The sequence below is a fragment of the Arachis hypogaea genome, chromosome 4 (genome assembly GCF_003086295.3).
Source record: "Arachis hypogaea cultivar Tifrunner chromosome 4, arahy.Tifrunner.gnm2.J5K5, whole genome shotgun sequence".
In the NCBI taxonomy this organism is placed as follows: domain Eukaryota; kingdom Viridiplantae; phylum Streptophyta; class Magnoliopsida; order Fabales; family Fabaceae; genus Arachis; species Arachis hypogaea.
In genome coordinates this window covers 34004300-34017003 of record NC_092039.1, presented here as the reverse complement: position 1 = coordinate 34017003, position 12704 = coordinate 34004300, and the positions used below count along the sequence as shown (strand labels likewise).

At 35.7% G+C, this 12704-nt stretch overlaps 1 non-coding gene across 1 annotated transcript; it reads left to right on the top strand.

Moving 5' to 3' along the window:
- Positions 1-9795: 9795 nt before the first annotated feature.
- On the top strand, positions 9796-9899 carry LOC112799066 (small nucleolar RNA R71). Its single transcript, XR_003200652.1, has one exon. It is a non-coding gene; the product is annotated as a small nucleolar RNA R71 (small nucleolar RNA).
- The last annotated feature ends 2805 nt before the right edge of the window (positions 9900-12704 follow it).

Here is a 12704-nt window from a genome sequence, read left to right as displayed (position 1 = left end):
GAGATTACTCTGTACTGATTAATATCTATGAGATCATCTTCGTTTGTATTAGAATGATGGTTTTTACAAAATACATATAGCAACCACCTTTGATATGCAGCACATTACATATGGAACTAGGATTATCTTCTCACGCACTCAATTAGAACTAGGATCCTAACTAGGCATAAAATTCAATTCACAAAGAAAAATATACTCACCTGTGATTTAGAGTATGATGCCGATGAAATGTCAAAACCAAGCCCATCATCAAACTGGGAGGAGAAGAAGACACAGTTACAAGTTATGCTTGCTGGCTACATATGGCAAATAAGTGGATTTTAATTGGAAAAAGAATGAAATTTGAATTGGAAAGCAACATATAAACCTTACTCAATCTTGTCAAGAGGTACTGAATGAAAGAGTATTTTGCCTCAGATTAAGAGAAACAAACTCATTCCCAGAATTTCGACAAGATGTGAAAATAGAGTAATAATACAGTATCTCAACATTCCTCCTAAACTTCCTCATAAATACTGATTGAAATCTTAAAAGACAACACATTTTTGCCATGTGTAGTGATTAGGAGGATCTATTAAGAAGATAAATAAATTCTCATAAAAGTAATGAAGAAAGAATGCTATTCTTACTAACCATTTTTCTAGAAGAGGAGACACCACCTTGTAACTTAGGAATGCCATCAATTTGCTCAACATAGTAGGCATTAGTTTCGATACCTCAAATGATAGCAACAGCAACATCATTGTCCCAATATTCTGCTCCAGCTAATGTTGCCATAGCATCACTCACCTATATATTAGGAAATAGGCATTTACTTCAACCATATTACCATTGCATTGATTCAAACATTTACAATTTTACGATAATTATTAAGAGAAGAAATAAGAAATATAGCATTCAAAGAAATCTAGTTGAAGCATTTCATCGAACATGTTGAGTGCTAGTAAAATTAAAAAGAAATAAGAGATTTCAAAGTAAAAACTGCAAATATATATAGTATTGATTCTGCATCAATGTAAAAGAAGAATAGCATGCTTAGGAAAGCAACAATGACCATTATCTATTGCGTGCAAAAAATGTACATGGTTGCCATGGTGTGCATGTATAGGCAAAAGTAAGAAGAAATGAAGAAACTAAATAATGGATGCTGTTGTCTACAATTCAATATTTGAGGGAAAAATCAGTCATTATCATCAAAAAGCACAATCACGGGGGGGGGGGGAATTCTGCAGCTAAAACACCCATGAAAAGGCAGCAACCAAACTTAACATCTACAAAACTGCAATTCTGATAACAGATTATTGACTTGATATCATATTTTAATACCAAAGAAAACACAAGATCCACTAGCGGACAACCATAATAAATCATAATAGTCAAACTTCAATCAAATTGCAATCAAGTAAATTAACATTGTCTACCTCCCAGTCAAGGACTGTATCCCCGAGTCTTGGTCCATATTTTTCATCTGAACAGAATCGTGATGTCTCCTTTAAACCAATAGTTTCTACCTCAAAGTCACGAAAGTACCTTAAGATGTTTAAATCAGATGATTAGATTATGATAATTTTAAATCATGTCTTTAAAAATAAGAATTTGTAGTTGACTGATATAAATCATCCAAAAAGCAAACCAAGAAGAAAATCATAATTAAAAACATACTCATTTGGAGATTATGTTGCTTCTACTTAACAGGAGAAAGCTGAAAATTCTTTATAAGAAATGAGTGCATTGCAAATGATAGCAGCATCTGACTTAATTTTTAATAGCTTTGTCCAACAATATCAATTATCATAGTACTTTATGACTCTTCAGTAGAAAAACCTACATTTAACATAAAATTTTGGGTTTGATTTCAAATTCAACATATAGTGTAGGAACATGTTTCCCTTTGGCAATCTCAGGTTCAAAACAAATCCAAGTAACTAGGCTAGGAATTAGGATAAATCATGGGAATAAAAACTTAATTTCATCAGAGAATAAGCATTTGCAAGATTCAAAATAATTACCTAAAGTGTCCAAATTCTCTTAGGACCTCTAAAATCAGGTATACAACAAGAAGTTGATATTCCTGCACTCGTAAAGAGCATTGTGCTTACTCTACAAGTAGAAGAATGAATATCAAATTAAAAAAGCATATCACATAAATATAAAAAGAAGAAGAGGAAAATATTTTATGTAAATATTAACAAGTAGCTCACTCTGCACACAAACCTAAGCAAATTCGGTTAAAGCATTTCATCGAACATGTTGAGTGCTAATAAAGTTAAAAGGAAATAAGAGAGTGTAAAGAAAAAAAACAGCAAAGAGAACTTGAGGATATAATCAATATAATAAATTATAGCAAAATATAATGCTAACAATAAACAATTGCAATAACTTCATCACAACAAACCTAAGTAACAATAAAGAAATTGCAGGAGAAAATATACAGTAGAAGAACAATCAAATACTCACTACTGGTGTTCAATATTATGGTTGAAAGAGAAGAAATGGTTACTGAAAAGAGGAGATTAGGGTTCGCACTTACAAAAGAGGGAAAGAGAAGGGACAGCGTGGGGACAGAGACGGTGAATTCGAATCGTGATGGTGATGAACGGAGAACGGCAAACTCGAAACGCAACGGTGATGAGCAGCGAACAAAAAACTCCAATCGCGATAGGGGAACAATAAACAATGAACTTGAAGCGCGACGGTGAACGGTGAACTCGAACCGCCATGTGAGAACAGCGAACGGCGGACTCGAACTACGACCTGGACTCAGAACGGCGAATGGTTGTTACTTTCTCATCTCTTCTCCTCTCATCTCCCTGACTGTAGCGTGAACGAATTTTTGTAAAAACATAGTAAAAGAGAAAGAATGAGACTCTACTACAGTGACGGTTAAAAAATTATAAGTATAAATGTCACTATATTAACGAATAGAGACCCTTAAATTAAGGGTCACAGATCAAGTGTAACTATACGTTAAATTTGGTGTAGTGTACGATAGAAAATAGTAGCATGAGAGAAGAGAATGAAAAAGTTGAAGTTGATTTTTCTCCACAGTCAGAGTTAAACATGTCAGTAGAAAGTGACATTGGAGATTTATAGTTAATAAAGGAGGATGATACAAAAGATCCCATAAAAAATGCTTCAGAGAATATTGATGATGTTACGTAAAACTTATATGAAAAATTTTAACGTAATTTAAAAAGGATCTTTGTGTCATGAAATAAGTTAAATAAACTCAACGTTGTATGTTGTTTTCTTTGGTTACAAAAAAAAATTTGGTGTATCTTCGATTTGCAGTTAAGTACTTATTGTATTGTGAATTTTCATGAGTAAAAGTAGATTTTTTGTTTCTTTCAATGGGTTTTTTTCCATCAAAACTTAGTTTATGTTAAATCTTTAATGTTGTTTCAGCTGTTGTTGTTCTTAATGTTGCAGTTTGATAATTTTGATATCTAATATTCAATATCAATTCCAATAATGTTACGTTTTGAAAACATTAGCGAACATAACATAACGATGAAATAGGACAAATAAAAACTAAGAACTTTTAATCATCCTTTGCAAGCACAACATTCGCTACAGAGCTTCTGTCTAGGAATTTGCCCAAACTACTAACAAGGAAAATGGTAATTGTCGATAATTTGCGTTTAGTTTTAAAGTTGTCTTAGCATATTGTCGTCCGTTTTTTTTTAAGTCAGTATCTAATGAGTTGGGAGTTCTTAGTTTCTCCTGGTTATACTTATTTTGTTGTATACATGTTGATATTTTCAGTATTACCTGAATATTCTAGAGAAATAGTCCCTGACAAGAGTGTGGTTCAGAAGACAATTTAGATGATATCTCCTCTATCTGAATTGACAGATCCATGCATTTTGATCTCAATAAGGTTCCGGTAAAAGACAATGAAACTTCAGAAGACCAACAAAGAGAAGATGATATACATGTTAAGAAAAGGTGCTTTGATCTGAACAAAAAAGTCATGGTATGGAAATAAAATATCAGTTAAAACGTGAAGCCCATAGATTTTTGACAGAGTATTTTTTGCCAGGTGGTGGACGAAATTGTGATCAACAATAATGGCTCTTTGGTATGTGCCTAAAAACTAACTCAGCACTTTCTTTTCACAACTCCGTTCAACTTAACCAGCAAGTGTACTGGGTCATCCAAGTAATACCTTACGTGAGTAAGGGTCGATCCCACAGAGATTGTTGGTATGAAGCAAGCTATGGTCACCTTGTAAATCTCAGTTAAGCAGATTAAATGTTTATGGATTTCGAAAATTAATAATAAAAAGAAAATAAAATAGGATAGAAATACTTATGTAAATCAATAGTGGGAATTTCAGATAGGCGTATGGAGATGCTGTGCTCCTCTCGAATCTCTATTTTCTTATTACATTCATCCAATCCTTCCTACTCCTTTCCATGGCAAGCTGTATGTAGGGCATCACCATCATCAATGGCTACTTTCAATCCTCTCGGGAAAATGGTCTTATGCGCTGTCACTGCATGGCTAATCGTCTGGAGGCATCACCCTTGTTGATAGCTACATCCCATCCTCTCAGTGAAAATGGTCCAAATGCTCTGTCACAGCACGGCTAATCATCTGTCGGTTCTCAATCAGGTTGGAGTAGAATCCATTGATTCTTTTGCGTTTATCATCATGCCCAGCCTTTAGGAGTTTGAAGCTCGTCACAGTCATTCAATACCAGAATCCTACTCGGAATACCACAGACAAGGTTAGACTTTCCGGATTCACAGGATCCTACTCGGAATACCACAGACAAGGTTAGACTTTTCGGATCCCCATGAATGCCGCCATCTATCTAGCTTATACCACGAAGATTCTGTTGGAGAATCTAAGAGATATGCGCCCAGCCTAGAGTAGAACGGAAGTGGTTGTCAGTCACGCACGTTCATAGGTGAGAATGATGATGAGTGTCACGGATCATCACATTCATCAAAGTGTTGTGCAACGTATATCTTGGAAAAAGAATAAAAGAGAATTGAATAGAAAGTAATAGTAATTGTATTGAAACTTGAGGTACAGCAGAGCTCCACACCCTTAATCTATGGTGTGCAGAAACTCCACTGTTGAAAATACATAAGTGAAAGGTTCAGGCATGGCCGAATGGCCAGCCCCCTAAAACGTGATCAATAGCCTCTTAAGATGAAGAATAAAACAAAACTGAGACCAAAGATGAAACGTGGTCAAAAGACATCTAATACAATAGTTAAATATCCTATATATACTAGACTAGCTACTAGGGTTTACATGAGTAAGTAATTGATGCATAAATCCACTTCCGGGGCCCACTTGGTGTATGTTTGGGCTGAGCTTGATCTATCCACGAGCTGAGGCTTTTCTTGGAGTTGAACTCCAAGTTATAACGTGTTTTGGGCATTCAACTCCGGATCATGACGTATTTCTGGCGTTTAACTTCAGACAGCAGCATGTACTTGGCGTTCAACGCCAATTTACGTCATCAATTTCCGAATAAAGTATGGACTATTATATATTTCTGGAAAGATTTGGATGTCTACTTTCCAACGCCGTTGAGAGCGCGCCATTTGAAGTTCTGTAGCTCCAAAAAATTTATTTCGAGTGCAGGAAGGTCAGATTCCAACAGCATCAGCAGTCCTTTTGTCAGTCTTTTTCAGAATTTTGCTCAAGTCCCTCAATTTCAGCCAGAAATTACCTGAAATCACAAAAAAACACACAAACTCATGGTAAAGTCTAGAAATGTGAATTTAACATAAAAACTAATGAAAATATCCCTAAAAGTAGCTTGAACTTACTAAAAACTACCTAAAAACAATGCCTTGCGTATAAATTATCCGCTCATTACAACACCAAACTTAAATTGTTGCTTGTCCCCAAGCAACTGAAAATCAATTAGGATAAAAAGAAGAGAATATACTATAAATTCCAAAATATCAATGAATATTAATTATAATTAGATGAGCGGGACTTGTAGCTTTTTGCTTCTGAACAGTTTTGGCATCTCACTTTTTCCCTGAAGTTTAGAATGATTGGCTTCTCTAGGAACTTAGAATTTCGGATAGTGTTATTGATTCTCCTAGTTAAGTATGTTGATTCTTGAACACAGCTACTTATGAGTCTTGGTCGTGGCCCTAAGCATTTTGTTTTCCAGTATTACCACCAGATACATAAATGCCACAGACACATGACTGGGTGAACCTTTTCAGATTGTGACTCAGCTTTGCTAGAGTCCCCAGTTAGAGGTGTCCAGAGCTCTTAAGCACACTCTTTTTGCTTTGGATCACGACTTTAACCACTCAGTCTCAAGCTTTTCACTTGGGCCTTCATGACACAAGCACATGGTTAGGGACAGCTTGATTTAGCCGCTTAGGCCTGGATTTTATTTCCTTGGGCCCTCCTATCCATTGATGCTCAAAGCCTTGGATCCTTTTTACCCTTGCCTTTTGGTTATAAGGGCTATTGGCTTTTTCTGCTTGTTTTTTCTTTTTCTATTATTTTTTCGCCAATTATTATTTTTTTTTTCGCAAGCTTTTGCTTTTTTCACTGCTTTTTCTTGTTTCAAGAATCAATTTCATGATTTTTCAGATTATCAATAACATTTCTCTTTGTTCATCATTCTTTCAAGAGCCAACAGTTTTAACATTCGTAAACAACAAGATAAAAAATATGCATTGTTTAAGCATTCATTCAGAAAGCAAAAAGTATTGTCACCACATCAATATAATTAAACTAAATTCAAGGATAAATTCGAAATTTATGTACTTCTTGTTCTTTTGAATTAAAACATTTTTCATTTAAGAGAGGTGAAGGATTAATGGAATTATTCATAACTTTAAGACATGGTTATTACATACTAATGATCATGAAGTAGAGACCCAAAACATAAATAAACATGAAGCATAAAAACCGAAAAGCAGAAAGAAATAAGAACAAGGAATGAATCCACCTGAGTGAGGGTGGCGCCTTCTTGAAGGTTCAATGGTGCTTTTTGAGCTCCTTTATGTCTCTTCCTTGCTTCTGTTGCATGATCCCCAGTAATTTTGGTGTCTTTATCCTTAGTTGCTCCCAATAATTGTGTGGAGGACAATTTATCCCCTGAGGTATCTCAGGGATCTCTTGATTTGCAGTTAAATGTTCTACCACTGAGCTATAAATCATTTACATGAGTCTTTCCATCTCCCATGACTCAGAGGTGGAAGCTTTTGTCTTCCTTTTTTTTCTCTTCTTTTTTTTTTGGATGTCTCTGGCCTTAGGTGCCATTAATGGTTATGGAAAAGCAAAAAGCTATGCTTTTACCACACCAAACTTAGAAAATTGCTCGCCCTCGAGCAAGAGAAGAAAGAAAAAATGAAGAATAAGAAGAAGATATGGAGGAGATTGGGGGATGTGTGTATTCGGCTATATGGGTGGGATTGGGTGGGAAAGAGAATTTGAATTTTAAAGGTAGGTGGGGTGTATGGGGAAGAGTGGATAGATGTAGGTGGTGAATGAAAAACAGAAGGGATGACCATGAATAGAGAGAGAGTGTGAGGTAGGTGGGGATCCTGTGGGGTTCACAGATCCTGAGATGATCCTGTGGGGTCCACAGATCCTGAGGTGTCAAGTAATTCCATCCCTGCACCAAATAGGCATGTTAAATGCCTTTGCACACCATTCTGGCGTTTAAACACCGAGTGGTGCACATTCTGGGCGTTCAACGCCCACATGTAACATGTTTCTGGCGTTGAACGCCAGTTTCATGCTTGTTGCTGGCGTTCAGCGCCAGCTTTTCCTCTAGGCACATTTCTGGCATTCAAACGCCAGAATGTTGCTTGTTTCTGGCGTTCAGCGCCAGATTCATGCTCTGTTCTAGCGTTGAACGCCAGCCAGATGCACCTTACTGGCGTTGAATGCCAGCCTGTGCTTCCTCCAGGGTGTGATTTTTCTTCTGCTGTTTTTGATCCTGTTTTTTATTTTTATATTTTTTTCGTGACTCCTCATGATCATGTACCTAATAAAACACAAAATAACAATAAAATAAAATAAGATAAATAAAATTGGGTTGCCTCCCAACAAGCGCTTCTTTAATGTCAATAGCTTGACAGTGGCTCTCATGGAGTCATAAAAGGTGATCAGGTCAATGTTGTATAGTCCCAACACCAAGCTTTAGAGTTTGGATATGGGGTCTTAACACCAAACTTAGAGTTTGGTTGTGGCCTCCCAACACCAAACTTAGAGTTTGACTGTGGGGGCTCTTCTTGACTCTGAACTGAGAGAAGCTCTTCATGCTTACTCTCTTTTGTCACAGAGGGATGGCCATGTGCCTTAAACACAAGGTAGTCCCCATTCAATTGAAGGACTAATTCACCTCTGTTGACGTCTATCACAGCTCCTGCTGTAGCTAGGAAAGGTCTTCCAAGGATGATGCATTCATCCTCTTCCTTCCTAGTGTCTAAGATTATGAAATCAGCAGGGATGTAAAGGCCTTCAACCTTCACTAACACGTCTTCTACTAATCCATAAGGTTGTCTCAATATGACTTGTCTGCCAATTGTAATGAGAACAAGGCAGGTTGTACCTCAATGATCCCCAGCTTCTCCATTACAGAGAGTGGCATAAGATTTATCCCTGACCCTAGATCACATAGAGCTTTTTCAAAGGTCATGGTGCCTATGGTACAAGGTATCAAGAACTTGCCAGGATCTTGTTTCTTTTGAGGTAGAATTTGCTGAATCCAAGTATCCAGTTCACTAATGAGCAAGGGAGGTTCACTTTCCCAAGTCTCATTACCAAACAACTTGGCATTCAGCTTCATGATAGCTCTTAAGTATTGAGCAACTTGCTCTCCAGTTACATCTTCATCCTCTTCTTGAGGAAGAATAGTCTTCAGAGCTCATGAATGGCAGAAGGAGATTTAATGGAATCTCTATGGTCTCTATATGAGCCTCAGATTCCTTTGGATCCTTAATAGGAAACTTCTTCTTGCTTGAGGGACGTCCCAGGAGGTCTTCCTCACTAGGATTTGTGTCCTCCTCCTCCCTTGTGCATTCGGCCATATTGATTACATCAATGGCTTTGCACTCTCCTTTTGGATTCTCTTCTGTATTGCTTGGGAGAATACTGGGAGGAGTTTCAATGACTTTCTTACTCAGCTGGCCCACTTGTGCCTCCAGATTTCTGATGGAGGATCTTGTTTCACTCATGAAACTGAAAGTGGCCTTTGACAGATCAGAGACTAGATTGGCTAAATTAGAAGTGTTTTCTTCAGAATTCTCTGTCTGTTGCTGAGAAGATGATGGAAAAGGCTTGCTATTGCTCAGCCAATTGCGTCCACCATTGTTAAAGCCTTGTTGAGGCTTTTGTTGATCCTTCCATGAGAAATTTGGATGATTTCTCCATGATGAATTATAGGTGTTTCCATAAGGTTCACCCATGTAATTAACCTCTGCCATTGCAGGGTTCTCAAGATCATAAGCTTCTTCAGAAGCTGCCTCTTTAGTACTGTTGGATGCATTTTGCCATCCATTCAGACTTTGAGAGATCATGTTGACTTGCTGAGTCAATATTTTGTTCTGAGCCAATATGGCATTCAGAGCATCAATTTCAAGAACTCCCTTCCTCTGAGGTGTCCCATTATTCACGGAATTCCTCTCAGAAGTGTACATGAACTGGTTATTTGCAACCATGTCAATGAGTTCTTGAGCCTCTTCAGGCGTTTTCTTTAGGTGAATAGATCCACCTGCAGAATGGTCCAATGACATTTTCGAAAACTCAGATAGACCATAATAGAATATATCTAATATGGTCCATTCTGAAAACATGTCAGATGGACATCTTTTGGTCAGCTGCTTGTATCTTTCCCAAGCTTCATAGAGGGATTCACCATCTTTTTGTTTGAAGGTTTGCACATCCACTCTAAGCTTGCTCAGCTTTTGAGGAGGAAAGAATTTATCCAAGAAGGCAGTGACCAGCTTATCCCAGGAGTCCAGGCTATCCTTGGGTTGTGAATCTAACCATATTCTAGCTTTGTCTCTTACAGCAAAAGGGAAAAGCATGAGTCTGTAGACTTCAGGATCAACTCCATTCGTCTTTACAGTCTCACAGATCTGCAAAAACTCAGTTAAAAACTGATAAGGATCTTCAGATGGGAGTCCATAAAACTTGCAGTTTTGTTGCATTAAGGCAACTAGCTGAGGTTTCAGCTCAAAATTATTGGCTCCAATGGCAGGAATGGAGATGCTTCTTCCATCAGACTTGGACGTTGGCTTTGTGAAGTCACCAAGCATTCTCCTTGCATTATTATTATTTTCGGCTGCCATCTCCTTCTCTTGTTCTAATATTTCTGAAAGGTTACCTTTAGATTGTTGTAACTTAGCTTCTCTTAATTTTCTCTTCAGAGTCCTTTCAGGTTCTGGATCAATTTCAACAAGAGTGCCTTTTTCCTTGTTCTTGCTCATATGAAAGAGGAGAAAACAAGAAAAGAAAGAGGAATCCTCTATGTCACAGTATAGAGATTCCTTTATGTTAGTAGAAGAAGAAAGGGGAGAAGAGTGAAGGAGAATAGGTTCGGATTTTTAGATGAAGAGAGGTGAAGAGAAGTGTTAGTAAATAAATAAATAAATAGAAGAAGATGAGAGAGGGATTTTCGAAAATATTTTTGAAAAGGAGTTTGTAATTTTGAAAATTAAAGATGAATTAAAATTAAAATTAAAATTTGAAACAATTAGTTAATTAAAAAGAATTTTTGAAAAAGAGGGAGGTATTTTCGAAAATTAGAGAGGGAAAAGTAGTTAGGTGATTTTGAAAAAGATAAGAAACAAATAAAAGGTTAATTAGTTAGTTGAAAAAGATATTAAAATCAAATTTGAAAAGATAAGAAGATAAGAAGTTAGATAAGATATTTTAAAATCAAATTTTTGAAAAAGATATGATATAAAAGATACGATAAAAAGATATGATTTTTGAAAAGATAAGATTAAAAAGATATTTTTTTTAAAAGATATGATTTTAAAAGATATGGTTTTAAAAAGATATGATTGAAATTAGTTTTGAAAAATATTTAATTTTTAAAATTAAAATTAATTACTTAACTAACAAGAAACTAAAAGATAAGATTCTAGAATTTTAAAGATTGAACCTTTCTTAACAAGAAAGTAACAAACTTCAAATTTTTGAATCAATCACATAAATTGTTAGCTAATTTTTGAAAATATGATGTAAAAGATAAGAAAAAGATTTTAAAATAATTTGAAAAAGATTTTTGAAATTTTCGAAAAAAAGGAAAAAATGAAAAAGATATGATTTTTGAAAAAGATTTTAAAAAGATAAGATTTTTAAAATTAAAAATTTGACTTGACTTGTAAGAAACAACTAATTTTTAAAAAAATTTTGACCAAGTCAACCCAAAATTTCGAAAATTTGGAGGGAAATAAGGAAAAGATATTTTTTTATTTTTTTGAATTTTTAATGATGAGAGAGAAAAATTAAAAACGTCATTTTTGTGTTTTTCTCTTTTCTTTATGGATCAAAATAAAGAATGCATGCAAGAACACTATGAATGTCAAGATGAACACCAAGAACACTTTGAAGATCATGATGAACATCAAGAACATATTTTTGAAAAATTTTTGGTGCAAGAAAAACATGCAAGACACCAAACTTAGAAATTTTTAATGCATGGACTCTAACAAACAAAAAATGCATATGAAAAACAACAAACAACACAAAACATGAAAACATTAAGATCAAACAAGAAGACTTGTCAAGAACATCTTGAAGATCATGAAGAACACTATGAATGTATGGAATTTTCGAAAAATGTAAGAAAAAATTTTAAAGCATGCGATTGACACCAAACTTAAAATGTGACTCAAGACTCAAACAAGAAACACAAAATATTTTTTATTTTTATGATTTTATGATTTTTTTGTATTTTTATTTTTTTTTGAAAATATTTTTAGAAAAACGAAAAAGAAAAGAAAAATTTTGAAAAAGATTTTTGAAAAATTTTTGAAAAGAAAATTACCTAATCTGAGCAACAAGATGAACCGTCAGTTGTCCATAATCGAACAATCCCCGGCAACGGCGCCAAAAACTTGGTGGACGAAATTGTGATCAACAATAATGGCTCTTTGGTATGTGCCTAAAAACTAACTCAGCACTTTCTTTTCACAACTCCGTTCAACTTAACCAGCAAGTGTACTGGGTCATCCAAGTAATACCTTACGTGAGTAAGGGTCGATCCCACAGAGATTGTTGGTATGAAGCAAGCTATGGTCACCTTGTAAATCTCAGTTAAGCAGATTAAATGTTTATGGATTTCGAAAATTAATAATAAAAAGAAAATAAAATAGGATAGAAATACTTATGTAAATCAATAGTGGGAATTTCAGATAGGCGTATGGAGATGCTGTGCTCCTCTCGAATCTCTATTTTCTTATTACATTCATCCAATCCTTCCTACTCCTTTCCATGGCAAGCTGTATGTAGGGCATCACCATCATCAATGGCTACTTTCAATCCTCTCGGGAAAATGGTCTTATGCGCTGTCACTGCACGGCTAATCGTCTGGAGGCATCACCCTTGTTGATAGCTACATCCCATCCTCTCAGTGAAAATGGTCCAAATGCTCTGTCACAGCACGGCTAATCATCTGTCGGTTCTCAATCAGGTTGGAGTAGAATCCATTGATTCTTTTGCGTTTATCATCACGCCCAGCCTTCAGGAGT